General features: G+C 42.7%; 1 protein-coding gene across 3 annotated transcripts in view; it reads right to left on the reverse strand.

The window, feature by feature from the left end:
- The window catches only part of DGCR2 (DiGeorge syndrome critical region gene 2), an 82,574-nt gene that overhangs the window by 35,804 nt on the left and 30,719 nt on the right, over nucleotides 1-16,051 (reverse strand). The window lies entirely within an intron of this gene.

Raw genomic sequence — 16,051 nt, forward strand, 5'->3', positions numbered from 1 at the left:
AGGGGTCGAGGCACAGGAGAGCCTTGAGTCCAACAAGGAAACTGAATCAGGGCAGGCAGTGGCATGCCTGCTTCCCAACATCTGTTATTTGCAAATAAAGGACAAAATGTGACTGATTCTAATTTGTGTTTCTAGGATTGTATAACTTGTCCAAATATGGCATTAGGGTCCAGATGAGCTTTTAACCTCTCCAAATAAAGGGCAAAACAGACTGGAGCATCTCCAGTGCTCCAAGTAGTCAGACTGCATGTCACTTTCCCTCTTTATAACAAAACAGGCTTAGAATCATGGTCAAAAATCAAATGTAAATAACACTTGCTTACCAAAAGAGAATTTCTAACATCAGAGAGCCTGAAAATATAAAATTCTGAATGGTATTTCCATTATGTTATACATTCTTTACATTGATTCTTTTCCCTTCCAGCTAGGGCCAGGGTCACGGATCTTATTAAGAATCTCACTGAGGGGCACTTGGGTGGCTTAGTCGTTAAGCACCTGCCTTCGGCTCAGGTCATGATCCCAGGGTCCTGAGATCGGGCCCCACATCGGGCTCCCTGCTCAGTGGGAAGCCTGCTTCTCCCTCCCCCACTCCCCCTGCTTGTTCCCTCTCTCACTGTCAAATAAATAAATAATAAATAAATAAATAAATAAATAAATAAATAAATAAATATCTTTTAAAAAAAAGAATCTCACTGAGGCTAAAGGTTTACTAGTTTGGGCAAGCCCAGGATTGCCATCTTTGTCTCTGTTCTATCAAGGTTTCGAGACCTATGCTTCTGAAATAACAAATGAGCACTTTTGCTTTCCCATTTTATACCCACATGTGGACAAGATGTAACTCAACACAGAGAATAACTGCAAAAATACAGCCCTGTCGGTTCCAAGCTCAAAATCTGCTTCCCTCCTGTTGCAAGGATTCACAAATGTCTCAGGCACAAGTTCAGAAGAAATGACTTACCTTCCACTAAGGCTGGTGACAGAAGCCGAAGCCATCAGATAGTCCTATGACACACTCAAGATGTGGCCTTGGGTCTCAACTGCCAGCAGAGATATGGCAGAAGCAGAATGGCCTGGTAGGAATCCTCACCCAAGGTATGTATGTATTAATTCTTATTTCTTATGTATACCACAAGATGAAAACAGAAACCTGTCTTCCCTCTTCCCAGCCCCCTGCTCCTAATCCCCATTTCCTAAAGACATCTTTTTTACTCATTTCTTCTGATATTTTGTCCTTATTTCTAAATAATAGGTTTACCCAGCTACTTCCAGTTTTATCAATTTTAAATGTTGTCCATTGACGTAATGTTAGGACAGGTACAGATTTAGCTCATATATACTCTTACCCACCTTCCCAACAGAGTAGAATCAATTTTGTAATTAAAGTTAGTAGAATAATGTAATAATGTACACTTAATGTACAAGTGTTCTTCACTTGTGAGCCAGAAAGCATACTAGGTATTTCAATTCTTTACAACCTTCTTTTTTCCTGGAGTTACTAAGTGCATTAATTTTCAAATTTGCTTAGCTTTTGGTCTACCTACTGCTATTCTTTCCAGTTGCTATAGCAAATAACAATGGCTAGCAATAAAAATGGTAAGCACTTGAAACATCCCATCAGAATCTCGTGGCTCCACTTCTCCCTCGGGAACCCCTCCCCTAGTCCCTACCTTCTAGCGCCAGGCTGAAGAGGCTGCTCTCTGGGCTGGGGCATGGCTGTAATCCTGGGGTCCATTTGCTGTCCTCCTGTACTGGGCCCTCTTTCCTGGACCCCAGGCTACCTTCTTTTCTGCTTTACCCTCTCCTTTTACAAGACATATCTTCCTAAGAAAGGGCAGGGCAACTTTTCTGAATCTGTCCATATCTGAAAATACCTTTATTCCATTCTCATGCATGATAGGTTCCTCTGAATGTAAAAAATCCCAGATTAATAACATTTTTGAAGCTTCTAGTTAGAGATATCCAACTGAATGAACATATTCATTCACCTCTAGTCTCTCCTGAAACCCTTAATTAAAACAATAGTAATGGAATTTTTAAAAAAGACATAGTCACAAGGACAAACAGAACAGGGAAGAAGATGGCAAAGTTGTAAAAACTGGAGAACAGAAGTAATAATTAGCTTCAAGAAGGCAACCATACACTGTAATTTGCCTGGGGATGATCTCGGTTTATGCCTGTTGTCCCAGTATCCTATCCAGTTTATTAGCATTTGTCAGTCTCAAGACTGTCTTACTTTAGAAGCAAATCACTCCATTTACTTGAGCCCAGAAAGCTAAATCCTAGGCCAACAGGTGGACAAGTAGCAAAGTAAAGTACCTATATCATGTCAACTATATTTCCATTAAAATTAAAGAAAAAGGAATCTGGCAATATTTAGCAAAACTACATATACATTGACCCTTTGACTCAGCAATCCTGTATCTAAGAATTTACAGTGAAGATACATCTTCAACAATTTGAAAGGGGGACACATGTATTAAGTTATTTATTGTGGCGTTATATTTATTTTATTTTTTTAAGAAGATTTTATTTATTTATTTGATAGAGAGACATACAGCGAGAGAGGGAACACAAGCAGGGGGAGTGGGAGAGGGAGAAGCAGGCTTCCTGCAAAGCAGGGAGCCTGATGCGGGGCTTGATCCCAGGACCCTGGGATCACGACCTGAGCCGAAGGCAGACGCTTAACGCCTGAGCCACCCAGGAGCCCCAACTGTGGCATTGTATTTAATAGCAAACTAATGAGAACAACCTGAAGGCCCATACATAGGAGGACTAGTTAAATAAAGTACGGTATGTTCCTAAGATGGAACACAATAGAGTTGTAAAAAAGAATGAGAAAGATCTTTATGAATTAATATAGTGACTTCATGGGTATTTTGTTAAATTAAAAAAGAGAAAAATGGGCACCTCGGTGGCTTAGTCAATTAAGCGTCTGACTCTTGATTTTGGATCGAGTCCCCCATCGGGCTCCTTGCTCAGTGGGGAGCCTGCTTCTCCCTCAGCTTGTGCTCTCTCTCTCTTTGACAAATAAATAAAATCTTTAAAAAAAAAAAAAAAAAAAGAACAAACTCAAGAAAGATAAGCCAGAAACTAATCGAATTACTTACCTATAGGATGTGAGAAGGAATAGGGCGAAGGGAAAAAGGAGAGGAAAGAGAACCTTTTTTATTTTGGTAGGCTCTATGCCCAACGTGGGGCTTGAACTCACAACCCCAACATCAAGAGTCATATGCTTTACCAACTGAGTCAGCCAGGTGCCCCCGTGGAGAACCTTTAAAAGATTTTATTTATTTATTTGAGAGAGAGAGAGAGAGAGAGAGAGAGAGAGAGAGAGAGCAAGCAGGGTGAGGGGCAGAGGGAGAAGCAGGCTCTCTGCTGAGCAGGGAGCCTGATGCGGGGCTCGATCCCGGGACTCCAGGATCATTACCTGAGCTGGAGGAAGGCGCTTAACAGTCTGAGCCACACAGGTGCCCTGAGAACTTTTAAATATGCGTTTTTATATAGTTATGACTTCTTAATCTTGTTTACATTTTACATATCCTAAAAATAAATCAGTTACACAACCTTGTGAATATACTAAAAAATGTGAAATTGTATATTTTAAAGGGGTGAATTTTATGGCACATGAATTATATCTCAATACAAAAACATTAAAAATAAATCAAGATGAGAAGGCAAAAGTCCTAAAACTGAATACAAACAGAATGAAATGTTAACATAATCACCCCCAAGAAAAAAAAGGAATGATGGGCGCCTGGGTGGCTCAGTCATTAAGCGTCTGCCTTCAGCTCAGGTCATGATCCCAGGGTCCCGGGATCGAGTCCCACATCGGGCTCCCTGCTCAGTGGGAAGCCTGCTTCTCCCTCTCCCACTCCCCCTGCTTGTGTTCCCTCTCTCACTGTGTCTCTATCTGTCAAATAAATAAATAAAATCTTTAAAAAAAAAAAAAGAAAAGAAAGGAATGAATGCTAGTGACTTCTGACTTGAGAACTGACTATACCCCATCAGTGGGAAACAGCTTAATAACTACAAAGAAATCCTGGAATTTACTTAGTAGGTGTGTTCTTGGTAGTGATATAGGAGTAGTAATTCCAAAACTGCAAGTATTTTAGGATGGGCCAAATGGATACATATATTCAGGGTGTTGGGAACCACAGTTCTTACCATGGGAAAAAGAAGATAAAAATGTAAGGTGGGAGGAAGAGAAGAACTTTAGTATAGATTAGAATCAGAGGTATCAATAAATGTGAGCTGCTTATTTTTAAAGAGGTTTCCTAGCTCCGTCCACTGAAAGAAATGCCTAGACGCTATGATGCCCAAGTGAGTATGAGCATAGCTACCACACAGACCACCGCCCTCACCAAAAGGAACAGGACTCTTTAGAGAACTGGTTGATTCCAGGTCTGGGGCAGGAAAACCGTAAGATGAACCTGGAACAATATTTTTTTAAAGATTTTATTTATTTATTTGACAGAGAGAGACACAGCGAGAACAGGAACACAAGCAGGAGGAGCAGGAGAGGGAGAAGCAGGCTTCCCGCGGAGCAGGGAGCCCGATGTGGGGCTCGATCCCAGGACCCTGCGACCATGACCTGAGCCGAAGGCAGACGCTCAACGACTAAGCCACCCAGGTGCCCCCTGAACCTGGAACATTTTGCAGTGCCAGGAAATAGGAAAGATCTTTATAAAATAATATAATTTATTAAGTGGAGTGCATATGGTAGAATTACAAAATCACCAATTTTGCCACCACCACTATTATAACTAATTCAGACAAGAACCATCAATAAAAGCTAAAACAACTGGGTGTAAGGTTGTTGGAGAATACCTCGAATACCACTCCACGTATTACTCATTACTTATTCACAGATTACTTTTCATTACAAAGGAGGGGGGACAGACGTTTACTGTACTGAAATGTGGCAGACATTACCTTAACCAAGTGATCAAACTTAACATCACCAATAATGGGACAAACTGACCTCATGTGCCCCCAATGGGACACTTTATGACCTGCTTAAAAAAAAAAAGTTTCACCTGAATCTAATCATGAGGAAACAGACAAGCCCATATTGAAGGACATTCTACAAAACAACTGGCTTGGACTCTTCAAATAGATCAATGCCATGTAAGATCAATAATTTTTTTTTAAAGGCTGGGGACACTTCTGAACTACAGAATAAAGCTAGATGGCAAGAAAATACAGTATGTAAACTTTGAATAAATCCTGAATTTAAAAACAAAAAACCTGTAAAAGATATTTTTGGGGACAAATGAAAAACTTCAAAATGAACTGTATGTAAGATAATAGTACTATGGTAAGTTTCTTGCACATGAAAAGTGTATTGTGGTTATGGGATTGTTGTTCTTCTTAGAAGATAGATGAAGTAGGGGCACCTGGGTGGCTCAGATGGTTAAGCATCTGCCTTCGGCTCAGGTCATGATCCCAGAGTCCTGGGATCAAGTCCTGCCTCAAAGCTCCTTGCTCAGCGGGGAGCCTGCTTCTCTCTCTCTCTCTCTGCCCCCTCCCTGCTGTTTATGCACTCTCTCTCTCTCCCCCTCTGACAAATAAAATCTTAAAAAAAAAGAAGATAGATGAAGTATTTAGGGGAAAATGTCATGGTATCACTACCACATTCTCAAAGGGTTCAGAAAAAAATATGTAAAGAAGCAACTGCAGCAAACTGCTATGGATAGGTGAATGCAGGTAAAGGCAATATAAGCATTCACCGTACTACTCATGTACGTTTTCTACAGACTTGAAATTTCTCATATTAAGTCAGGGAAAGACGGGGCGCCTGGGTGGCTCAGTCGTTGAGCATCTGCCTTTGGCTCAGGTCATGATCCCAGGGTCCTGGGAATTGGCCCCGCATTGGGCTCCATGTTCCACGGAGGCCTACTTCTCCCTCTCCCACTCCCACTCCCCCTGCTTGTGTTCCCTCTCTCACTGTGTCTCTGTCAAATAAATAAATAAAAATCTTAAAAAAAAAAAAAAGTCAGGGAGAGAAGGCAGCTGACAAACCCAGATCTCATCCCCTGTACTTGGTTTGCTCAGGCAACCCTGCCTCTCCTTCACCCCAGCAGAAGATGGGTGATTTACTGATGAGAGGGTCAAACAGGTGTCTCAAAACTGGGGACACCAGTTCAACTGAAAGTCAGGGTTCTGTGCTTCGCTGGGGAGGGCAGATTGGAACATTCCTCTATGGAGAAATCTGGCCAGCCTAAGAAAAAGGTCCCCAAGGGGAGGAGACCCCCCAATGAAACAGTGCAGCTGGCTCACTATCCAAGGAGGCCCACAAGCACAGAGCTTCCAGTCCGTCTGCCACACACAGCAGACAGGCAGGCAAGGCCCACCAACCTCTGAGGAGAGCCTGCAAATGAAAGACACCAAACTACAGAGGAAACAATACAGAAGGAATGCATATGGAACAGTTCAGCAAAACCATGCCATTAACATACTCAAAGTGAAAGACAATATTGTATCCATAAAACAAGAATGGGATGCTATTAAAAAGGAACATAATACAGACACCATTAACCCCCCCACCCAAAGAAAAATCTCCACTAGAAATGCAACATTATGGCAAAAATGAAAACCTGTTAAAAGATGTGGTGGTGCAAGTAGAAACTTCCTTAAAGTAAAAGAGACAAAGAGATAGAGAACTGGAGACAAAAAATTGAAGATCAGTCCAAGAGCTCCAATTTCCAGTAACAGTTCTAGAAAGAGACTAGATAAATGGAAGAGAAAACAAAAATCTAGTCTTTTCTTTCCCTAAACCAAGATGCATGAGTTCCTACAATGAAAAGATCTGCTGAGTGGCCAGCACAATGTATCAAAAGATACTCAAAATTTCCAGAACAAAAACAGGTTTCCTTCGAAGAACCAGAATTATGGCATCAGCAATGTTGAAAGCTCATAAAAATGGAGTAAGATCTTCAAAATTGTAAGGGAAAGTTATTTTTAGCTAGTAATTCTAAATCCAACTAAATCTATCGTGTGAGGGTCAAATAAAGGCCTTTTCAGACATGCAAGCAAGGAACCAAAAACTTTTGTCTCCTGTGTTCCTTTTCTGCAGAAGTTATTATGGAAGGCAGTACATTACTTAAATGAGAGAATAAACCAAAACAGGAAACAAAAAAACAAAGGATCTAACATGAGAGAGAGAGGCAGACAAGCGTGGACAGACATGAGGGAGAAATCTATGGATTCTCCCATGCTGATGGTGAAGGGAAAACCCAAGAGGACAGCCAGGAAGGTGGGCAGCAGGCCCTGCCAGCACTAAGCCAGACAGGTGAAGTCAGGGGCTCTGGGAGAAGAGACTCCAAAATCACTCTGGCAGAATAAAATGACAGATCTACAACTGAGGGGAAATCAGGAAAGAGATCTATCCTGCTACGGACTTTTTTTTTTTTAATGTAAATCTACAGCCACTTTGGCAAACAATTTGGCCATTTCTTAAAAAGTGAAACATAAATTTACAATATGACCCAGAAATCCCACCCCCATGTATTTGTCCAAGATAAATGAAAGCATATGTCCCCTTGAAAACTCATGATGTTCACAGCAGCTTTACTCACAAAGTGGAAGTAACTCAAATGTTCATCAAAGTGAAAGGGTAAACAAAATGTGGCCTTACCCATAGAATGGAAAATTTGGTGTGGAAAGGAAAAAACTACTGACTCAGGCTGCAAATGGATGAACCTCAAAGACATGATGTCAAGTGAAAGAAGCCAGACACAAAAGAAGGCATATGGTATGATTCACTTTATAGGAAATGTCCAGAAAAGCAAGTCTATAAGACACAGAAAACAGATTAGAGGTTGCCTGGGAATGCGGGAGGGAACAAGGAGGGACTACAAACAGACATGGGGATCTTTTGGGGGCAACGGAAATGTTCTAAAGTTGCAGAACTCTATGAATAATTACACAAAAATCATAGACTTGTACGTTTTTTTAAAGTGATGAATTTTATGGTACATAAATTCTATTTCAATAAAGGTGTTAAAAAACTGAAAGTCTAACATAAGACATATGTTTTCTTTAAAGTACATATATAGGTTTTTTTTTAAAGGTAAAACAAAAAGAAAACTACATGGATGGACCTTGAAAATAGTATGCCAATTGAGAGAAGCCAGACAAGAAATACTGCACATTGCATGACTCCATCTCTATAAAATGAAGAGTCAAATCTACAGAGACAGAAAGTAGGTAACTGGTTGCCAGGGGCTAAGGCTTGAGAGAAAATGGAAGAGTGCCTCCTGATGGGTACAGGGTTTTATTTTGGGGTGACAAAAAAGTTCTACAGTTGGGGTGATGGTTCTGAAAATATTCTAAAAACCACCAAAACCCATATTTAACAAGCAAATTCTATGGTATGTGAATTATATCTCAATAAAGTTATCAAAACAAAAAGACGATGACGACAATGTTCAATTCTGGGGTAAAGACAAAATGTTTCTGGGGCGCCTGGGTGGCTCAGTTGTTGAGCATCTGCCTTCGCCTCAGGTCATGATCCCAGGATCCTGGGATCGAGCCCTACATCAGGCTCCCTGCTCTGCAGGAAGCCTGCTTCTCCCTCTCCCACTCCCCCTGCTTGTGTTACCTGTCAAAATAAATAAATAAAATCTTGAAAAAAAAAAAAGACAAAATCTTCCACCAGCAAAAAGGAAATGGAATCACCCTCCATGCCCAGCCAAGAGCAGCACTGATGGAGCGAGAACTCTGGAAGTGAGAAGACGAAGGGACAAGTATTACCCACCTTGTTCAGGGAAAATCAACAGGGAATTCCTAAAATCATGGATTTAGAGACCCACAGATAAACACTAAGTGAAATCAATAGCTAAAGTAATCTCAACTATTTGCTTCTGAGAAGTGGGAAATGGGGCAGCGGACATCAGGGTTGCTATTTTTTTTAAAGACTTCATATTTATTTGATAGAGACAGACAGACAGAGTACAAGCAGGGGGAGCAGGAGAGGGAGAAGCAGGACCCTTGCTGAGGAGGGAGCCCCATGTGGGGCTCGATCCCAGGACTCTGGGATCATGACCTGAGCTAAAGGCAGTCACTCAACCAACTGAGCCACCCAGGCGCCCCTGGGTTGCTATTTTTTAAATAAAAAGTCTTACAGAACTATTTGAATATTCAGATTGTGTGTACAAATAACTTGAATAAACCTCCAACTAAAATTTTGATTTAGACTATTAAAATCAGCTCCTCTTCGGATCCAGATGGCCTTGCCCCACTGTTTCCCCATGCCTGTGTTGCTGCTGAACATCTCATGTTATTCTGATTCCTGCTCTTTTCACCAGGACCTGTGCTCTCCCTCTTTGGACGTGTGGTCTTCACTGTATTCCTGACATGCTGCAATTATACAAGGTATCTTGTCTAAGTCTTTTTTTTTTTAAGATTTTATTTATTTATTAGAGAGAGAGAGAGAACGAGAGATAGCACGAGAGGGAAGAGGGTCAGAGGGAGAAGCAGACTCCCTGCTGAGCAGGGAGCCCGATGTGGGACTCGATCCCGGGACTCCAGGATCATGACCTGAGCTGAAGGCAGTCGCTCAACCAACTGAGCCACCCAGGCGCCCTTGTCTTAAGTCTTTTAAAAATTATTATGCCCTCCTAACTCCAAAGCTATATGACTAATTCCCTCTGCTCCTGTATTTTTCTATTTTCTTCAAAAGAACTTGGGACGCCTGGGTGGCTCAGTCGGTTAAGCATCTGCCTTCGGCTCAGGTCATGATCCCAGGATCCTGGGATCGAGCCCCAAGTCGGGCTCCCTGCTCAGCGGGGAGTCTGCTTCTATCTCTCCCTCTGCCTGCCACTTCCCCTGCTTGTGCTCACTCTCTCTCTCAAATAAATAAAATCTTTTTAAAAATTAAAAATAAAAAAAAATAAAACAACTCTTACAGGAGGTGGGTGGCTGGGTGGCTCAGTTGGTTGAGCATCCAACTCTTGATTTCAGCTCAGCTCATGATCTCAGGGTCGTGAAATCAAGCCCTACATCGGGCTCTGCACTCAGCGTGGAGTCTGCTTGTCCCTCTCCTTCTGCTCCTTCCCCTGCTTATGTGGGCTTTCTCTTTCTCCCTCACCCTCAAATAAATAAGTAAAATCTTTAAAAAAAAATTAACTCTTACTGGGCCTCCTGGGTGGCTCAGTTTGTAGAGCATGCAGCTCCTTTTTAAAATTTCTTTAGAGAGAGAACACACACATAAGCAGGGACAGGGAGACAGAGAGGGAGAATCTTAAGGAGGCTCCACACCCAGCATGGAGCCCAACACAGGGCTCGATTTCACGACTCCCAGAGATCACGACCTGAGCCAAAATCAAGAGTCATACACTTAGCAAACTGAGCCACCCAGGCGCCCTGAGCATGCAGCTCTTGATCTCAGGGTTGTGAGTTTGAGCCCCACATTGGTTGTAGAGATTACTTAAAAATAAAACCAGGGGGTGCCTGGGTGGCTCAGTTGGTTGAGTGTCTGCCTTCCACTCAGGTCAGGATCCCAGGGTCCTGGGATCAAGCCCCGAATTGGGCTCCCTCAGTGGGGAGTCTGCTTCTCTTCCCGCCACCCCTCCCCTGCTTGTGCACACTCTTGCGCTCTCTCTCAAATAAATAAAATCTTTTTAAAAAGTGGGGGGGCGCACCTGAGTGGCTCAGTTGGGCATCAAACTCTTGATTTCTACTGGGGTGGTGATCTCAGGGTCATGAGATCAAGTGCCGCCTCAGGTTCTGAACTCAGCACGAAGTCTGCTTGGGATTCTCTCTCCCCCTGCCTCTGCCCCGCCCCTCCTCCTGCTCTCCTCCTCTCTCAAAAAAAAAGGAACTTTTACTAATCAGATATTGGATTTTCTGGACTAATTTTTCAATGGGTAAGAGCTCCTTCTTGCTCAATTGTTCCTTTTCACAGCGTTCTGTTCATGTTCAGAAAATAGACCATCTGTGTATGTGTATATATGTACATATTTTTCATTGTGGCAAAATACATATAAAATTTTAACCATTTTTAAGGACATGGATCCTGCTTTCAATTCTGAGCATATATGCAGAAGTGGAATTACTGGATCCTATGGTAGTTCTATTTTTAATTTTTTGAGGAACCACAATATTGTTTTCCACAGTGACGCACCATTTCACATTCCTACCAATTGCGCAAAAGCATTCCAACTTCTCCACGTCCCACCATCATCTGCACGTCCCCACCACATCCCCACTAGCACTTGTTTTGATAGCAGCCATCCTAATGTGTGTGAGGTGGTGTCTCGTGGTGGTTTTGATTTGTACTTTCCTAAAGAACAGTGATGTTGAGTACATTTTCATGTGCTTGTTGGCCATTTGTATGTCTTCTCTGAGAAAAGCAAAATCCTTTACCCATTTTTTTTTTTTAAGATTTTTATTTGTCAGACAGAGAGAGGAGAGCACGAGCAGGAGGGAGCGGCAGGCAGAGGGAGACATAGGCTCCCCGCTGAACAAGGAGCCTGATGCGGGGCTCGATCCCAGGACCCTGGGATCATGACCTGAGCCGAAGGCAGACGCTTAACCATCTGAGCCACCCAGGCGCCCCAGTCTGTTGAATGTTTTAACACACTTTTAAATTTTGATGTAGCTCAATTTATCTATATTTCTCCTTTGTTGTCTATCATGGGTACCACGTGTAAGAAATCACTGCCAAGCCCATGTCATGAAGCTTTTTTCCTGTTTTCTTCTGAGTTTTATAGTTTTATCTGTTACACTTAGGTCTCTGACCCATATTGGATTAATTTTTGTACACTAAGGAAAGGTTCTTTTGCATGTGGCTGTCCACTTTTCCCAGGACCATTTATTGAAAATACTATTCTTCCCTCCAACCACTGAACCATACCCTTGTGGAAAATAATTTGACCATATATATGAAGGTTTATTTCTGGGTTCTCTATTAAAGCCTAATAATAAAATATAGTTGTGAGCCCTCCACCCCAACCCCCACCCTACTTCAGAACTCAAACATCAGCTGTAGGGTTGTTCTTCCCGGTCTTACTCCTCTGTCTCCTCCTCACCAGGGAGGAACCAGGAGCCCAAATTTTGTGTATCACCATTTTGCCATTTTTGTTTATCACACCCGGATGTACCTGTACATGAGACAATGGTCACTTTTGCTTGTCTTTATTGTGTTGTACTTTTTGGCAATTTACCTTTGTCACCTACATGCTGCCCTTAAGATCCATTAATGTTGCTCCAAGGACCTACTATTCACTCACCGTTGTTGGTCCATAATATGCCATCATGTGAACACAGACATTTGGCCTGTTTCCAAGATATTTATTAGTATGAAGAGTGCTGTAAGAATTTCTCTAGAGCTCCCCCAAATGGAAATCCTGGATCACAGAATATGAGAATGTTCAACTTTACAAGTTAATGCCAGTTTTCCAAAGCAGGTGCATCAATTTATCCCCCTCACCAGCAGCAGATAAGATTTCCAAGTCACTCACGTCCTCTCCAACACTGGTTTTGTTGATACCTTAATTTCTGCCAACAGACATCTTAATTTTTGCCAATCTAAATAACTGTAAAGTGGAATCTCACTACAGCCTTGGAATTCTAATGAGGTTGAGTATCTTTTTATCTGTTTAACCACTGTTCTTATTAATTCTTCTGTGACATGCCTGAGTGTCTTTTGTCCATATGTAGGAGTTCTTTATATGCGCTGGACCATAATACTTTAAGGGCTATACATACTGCAAATTTATTTCCACTCTGTGGCTTGACTGTTCACATTCTTTACAGGTACCTTTTGAAAAAGGGAAGATTTTTTTTTTTTTAAGATTTTATTTATTCATTTGAGAGAGAGAGAGCGCAGGGGGAGGGGCAGAGGGAGAAGGAGAAGCAGACACCCGCTGAGCAGATCTTAATTTTAATCTAGTAAAACTGGTCATTTTTATGTTAGAGTTGATTATTTTTGTGACTTTAAAAAAACCCTTTCCTATTACCAAGGTCATAATATTCTCCTACACTGTGTTCTAGAAGTTTTTCTCCAATTAACCTGAAACTGATTTTTCTGTACATTATGTATACATTCTTTCCCAACTGTCACAGCGCTAGGACTGAGGAACCTATCCTCTGCCCGGTGATATGTAATTCTACCTGTGCCATATATAGTTTCTCAGGTCTGTTTTTGGCAGCTCTTCTGTTGCACGGGCCAATCTGTGCTTCCCTGAGCCAACAATAATGTAAGCCTTGACACGGGTAAGGCAACTGCTCACACCTTACTCTTCTTCAGTGTCCTACAATATTAGGAGTTTATTCTTCTACACATTTTAAAACTGACTCGTCACATTTCCCAAAAGCCCCTTTGGAGATGCACTGACTCCACAGATCAATATAAGGCCGCTTCACCATGCTGAGTCTTCCTAGCCAAGAATATCTTGTCTCTATTTATTCAAATCTTCTTTAATGTCTCTTAATAAAGTTGTACATTTTTCTCCATTAAAAAATTTTATCCCTCTTATGTTAGTTCCCATTTACATCAAAGATGGTTTGGTCAGAAGAACAGAAACCATGGTAGGTATTTCAAAAATAAAGGAGTTTAATACAGGGCATTAAGTACTTTCAGAACAACCGAAGAGGCTGGAGTGTGCACAAAAGTGAGCCACCTCCAGCCTTCCACTCCCCCTCCGCAGTTGCAGTCTGGAGTCAGGAAGCCGCCCACAGGACAGGACACCGCAGAAAACCTCTGCCAACCACAGCTGCCCCGCAGCCCTGCGACGGCTGGCCAGAGGAGGCTATGGAGCCGCTGTACTCACTCACCTCGGCCTAAGCCCATGCACCCCCACACGACTGCCAGGGGAAGGAGGAGTCCACCTCCCTTCTACCTTCCAAACTGCATGGGAAGGATCTCCTGGGCTAAGTGATAGCCCAAGCCTGCTGGCAGTGGGGTCTGAATAAGAAAGCTCCAGCCCTCCAGCCCTGGAAATGCAGACAATATATTAGATGCCCAGGGGCGCCTGGGTGGCTCAGTCGTTAAGCATCTGCCTCCGGCTCAGGTCGTGATCCCAGGGTCCTGGGAGCCCTGCATCGGGCTCCCTGTTCGGCGGGAAGCCTGCTTCTCCCTCTCCCACTCCCCCTGCTTGTGTGCCCTCTCTCGCTGTGTCTCTCTCTGACAAATAAATAAAATCTTTAAAAAATATATATACATATTAGATACCCAGACTCTATCTAGCACACCACCCATTTCCTATCTTCCAAAAACATGCTGGAATTACTGGTCTGCTGTTCCATCTTTTCCCATTTTATATCTTCTGTATCTTCTGTACTCTTTTACTATCATTTTAGCAGGCTTTCAGAAGGACAATGCGATAATCTCGTAAGGTCCTTCCAGACGTCCTGAAGCCCATGTTCAAAATCCTGACCAAGCATGGCCAGGGCTTCCCACAGGTTTATTTAAACTCTCCCCATATACAGGAAGGCCACAGCAAAGGTAGTTATCAGCTAACTCCCTGTCCACACTCCCCTCCCCACTAACAAAGATTTTTCTTCTTTTTTTTTTTTTTTGGTAGGGGAGAGTGTTAAAATGAGGATTTAACATATTCATGATGTTTTTTAAAAATTAATTTAAAAAAATGAAAATATGACAAAATTTCAGCAATTATTGATGATTAGGGAAGTAAGAAACAAGTACTACACTTATTCCTTGTATATTTTCATAACTTACATTTCTCAGAACCCCAGAGATCAAAGCTTATCGCCACCTGGATCATGGCATGGCGCTACATCATGGTACCGACACGGTACCAGAACCAAGGGGCAGCCAGGAGTGAGCCAGGAGGTCCGACAGCGCCTTAGCCCTCCCACCCCTCTTCAAACATTCCTTGGTCCTATCAGGGCTCTGTGAGTTTCCACACACTGCCATGATCATTGTGCCCTCAGTGGCTAGGGCCCGGAGCACACCATCCACTCAGAACTCCAGGCTCCTGTCGGATAGACTTTATTTCTCTGTTTGGGGAGAAAATATGGCAACCTTTGTAACCTCAAATCAACACTTGTGCTGAACGACTTGTGACCTCCTGTGCCAGGCCATGTGGCCCAGAAGAGAAATAAAATCCAGTCCCTGCCTTTATCAAGTCCACAGTGGATGGAGAGATAAACAAGATGAACTAGAGTGCCTACCATTGTTTTCAGTACCTACACAACAGAACAGTTATTACACACAACCTTAAAAGCTAAGCCAGAAGGCACTTTGAGATCAGCAAGTAAGTCATCCTTCCATTTGAAAGCCAGCCAAGAATCATTTGGTTCTTTGTTCAGAATATTCTCTAGGAGGCTGGATATGAAGTCTCATCCCATAAGGCAGACCCAGGGAAGCTCCCAGTCACAACCACTGGTCCTCAGCAGCTGACAGAACATGAAGCATCAGCATCCCAAGCACGGGGTAGTTCATGCTCTCCAGGCTGTGACCTAAGGAAGGAGCAGGTGGGCTTCCAGACACACAGGGCTGCCCAGCTGCCACCATTCAAACTCATTTGGAAAGGCAAGTACCTCTACCAGAGACATGCATAATCCAATGAACAAGCTCCAGGGATAATTGGGATCCCCTCTAAAGGCCATCTTTTCAGGTAGTCTGACCAGAGCACCTCTGCTTATTTTGGAACCCCCTTCAAAGAACTGTCCCAAGCTCAAATGTCACCTTGTATGTGATACCCTACCTGATCCCCATGGTTGAAGGTAACTGGTTTTTCTTCAGTACCTGACCCACAGGAATTACAACACTCCTTCCATTTACCGAATGTTAAAAAGGACCTCCGTCCTAGGCCAGGTCACACTTAGGAAGAGGACAGGTCTCCTGCTTTCGGGGAACTCATAGTCTGGAAGGAGAGATCAAGCATGGGCACAGGTAATGGTGAGAAATACCGGTGGTTCTAGATGCTGTCAGAGAGAGAGAAGAGGTGCTGGCAGAAACCAACTTCCATCTGAAGGCCCAGAGATGTCTACATGTTGTGGTATCATCTGAGCCAAGCCCTGAAGGACAGGTAAGATCTGCCCACATGAAAACAGAACAAGAGGATCCCAGGAAAAAAAGAAA

Source organism: Zalophus californianus, chromosome 14 (genome assembly GCF_009762305.2).
Source record: "Zalophus californianus isolate mZalCal1 chromosome 14, mZalCal1.pri.v2, whole genome shotgun sequence".
NCBI classification, from domain to species: Eukaryota; Metazoa; Chordata; class Mammalia; order Carnivora; family Otariidae; genus Zalophus; species Zalophus californianus.